Here is a 2500-nt window from a genome sequence, read left to right as displayed (position 1 = left end):
AGCCGATGTCCGTCTCAGTGTGCGTCCCCGGGAACAGCCCGTAGAGCACAGAAACCTGTGTTACGGAACTGCTCGGGACGAACCTGGACAGATACCACTGCATCTCTCTCCAGACCTTCTTTGCAAAGGCACATTCCATAAGGAGATGGGTGACGGTCTCGTCTCCACCGCAGCCTCCTCTGGGACAGCGCGCGGTGGCGCTGAGAGCCCGGGAGTGCATGAAGGATCTGACGGGAAGGGCCCTTCTCACCACCAGCCAAGCTAGGTCTTGGTGCTTGTTTGAAAGCTCTGGCGATGAGGCGTTCTGCCAAATGACATTGACAGTCTGCTCGGGGAACCAACCGACAGGATCCACCATCTCCTTTTCCCGCAGGGTCTCGAGGACGTTACGTGTGGACCACTTGCTGATCGCCTTGTGGTCAAAGGTGTTTTCCTGCACAAACCTTTCCACGCAGGACAGGTGGGGCGGAACGGTCCAACTGGACGGAGCGTTCCGTGGCAGCGTGGCCAGGCCCATCCTTCTCAACACCGGGGACAGGTAGAACCTAAGAACAGATACTACACTTGATCTTAGCCAAAAGGCCGAGAAGCGATACCGCGCTCGATGCGAATTGATCTCGGGTCCTGTTTGCCCTCCCTCTTTGTTCTCTGGCTGCCGGTGTTGAAAGCAGTCTCGAAGCACTGCCGTTCTCTCCTACTCTGGCCACATTTTTTGCCACCGTTTCTAATTGCAACAGTGGATGAGTTTAAAGAAGTTGCCGTTTTTTCCTTTCTTGCCAGGATTGCTTGACAGATTGGTAAATTTGCCAGTAGGCCACCAATCAGATGGGGGAGGGTTGTGTCTCAACGGACCTCCGTCAGTCAGTCTCAGTCACTAACGAACTGCCGTGGAAGGAAACCTCTTTGAGTAAAACTAGTGACGTGACGTGTCTCACAATGAGCGAGCGAGTGAGATTGCAACGGCCAATTGAGAAAGAGGTGAGGTGCTGACAATCAGCAGCTCGTGTTGAAACATTCATTCCACGGCAGGCAAGACCAATCAAAAAAAATACTGCAGATGCTGGCTCGGCTCGGCTCGGCTGGCTGGCTGGCTGGCTGGCTGGCTGGCTGGCTGGAAATGGGAAATAAAAACACAAGGCGTGTTAAAGGCTGGTTAAACTGTCGAAAGAAACAAGGCGTTAATGTTTCAGAAGTGCCTATTGAAAGACGTCTCTCAAGCTGCTCCCTGACTGGGCCCTGTCCATTGTCACGTTAATCCCAGGGCGGGGCGGGACTGCTTTGACCAGGAGACCTGTTTTCTGGGACGCAGGTGTGAGATTCCAGGGGACCTGCTTTGTGCTGATTTCCCTGCCTCCCTCCCTCCCCCCAGGACTTCCTTCTGAACACCTTTGTCGTTTGAGCGAGGGCCAAAAGCCTGCCTGTGAAAGGGAAGGATCAGCCGGTCAGCCCCCTGCTGGTCGCTGCTGCCAGTGCAGCAGGCGTGCGTGTGTCCTCGGCCTCGTGTCCAGGTCCCTCAGGGACTTGAGGCAACTCTCCCCGGTGGTCTCGTGGTCAGGACCGGGCTTCGAATCCCAGTCGGGGGGGGGATGACTTTCTGCTGCAGATTAATTGGCACCTCTGAAAGAAAGTCTCCCCTCCTGAGCGTAAAGCTCCACCCTCACCACCACCACCACCGCCTTTTCCTCCCCTTGACAGACAGACAGACAGACAGTCAGTCCAGTTCGGGAGCGCAGCTTTCATTTGGAAGCAGACCCTGCTTGTTTAAAGTCAACGACGCCAAGTTATTTTGCACTTTGAATTATATCGCTCCGTGCGAGCGGCACTCAGCCTTGGAGAAGAAAAAAATACCACTGAGCTGAGAAAGTTCTTTTTAAAAAGGTTTCCTTCCACAGCAGCTCTGAGTGAGAGAGAGAGAGAGATATCAGCTTTATTCTCAGTAATAATACACACACACACACACACACACACACAGAGACACTGGGAAAGAGCTGATTTTCCTTTTGAATATCTCCCCACGGGGAGCTGCACCGTTCCCAGAGACACTGCAATACTGGGTCGATGCGTGGAGTGGACGGAGCAAGCCCCTATTCCATCTCCCTGTTCTAAAAATCAATTAAAAATAATAATAAATAATATGTGTGTGTGTGTGTGTGTGTGTGTGTGTGTGTGTGTGTCGGTGTCAGTATCAGTCAGTCAGTCAGTGTCTCTCTCTCTCTCTCTCTCTCTCTCACTCAGAGCTGCTGTGGAAGGAAACTTTTTTAAAAAGAACTTGCTTATTGAAAGAAAGATGTGTCTCAAGCTGCCGGGCCCTGTCCATTGTCATGTCAATGGCAGGGCTGCTTTCACCAGGAACCCGGTTTTGTGGGTCAGAGGTTCCAGGGGACCTGTTTTGTGCGGACTTCCCTGTGTCCGTCCCTCCCTGCCTGCCTTCCCCCCAAGACTTCCTTCTGAACAGCTTTGTCGTTTAAAATAATAATAAATAATATGTGTGTGTGTGTGT

At 52.5% G+C, this 2500-nt stretch overlaps 2 pseudogenes; both read right to left on the bottom strand.

The window, feature by feature from the left end:
- Positions 1-460: 460 nt before the first annotated feature.
- LOC137319484 (U2 spliceosomal RNA) lies at positions 461-594 on the bottom strand (annotated as a pseudogene).
- A 1423-nt stretch (positions 595-2017) lies between these two features.
- LOC137319452 (U2 spliceosomal RNA) lies at positions 2018-2134 on the bottom strand (annotated as a pseudogene).
- Between the last annotated feature and the right edge of the window lie 366 nt (positions 2135-2500).

The sequence above is a fragment of the Heptranchias perlo genome, unplaced genomic scaffold, assembly GCF_035084215.1.
Source record: "Heptranchias perlo isolate sHepPer1 unplaced genomic scaffold, sHepPer1.hap1 HAP1_SCAFFOLD_849, whole genome shotgun sequence".
Taxonomy (NCBI): domain Eukaryota; kingdom Metazoa; phylum Chordata; class Chondrichthyes; order Hexanchiformes; family Hexanchidae; genus Heptranchias; species Heptranchias perlo.
The sequence above is the reverse complement of the archived record's forward strand: the minus strand, read 5'-3'. Positions and strand labels throughout refer to the sequence as shown.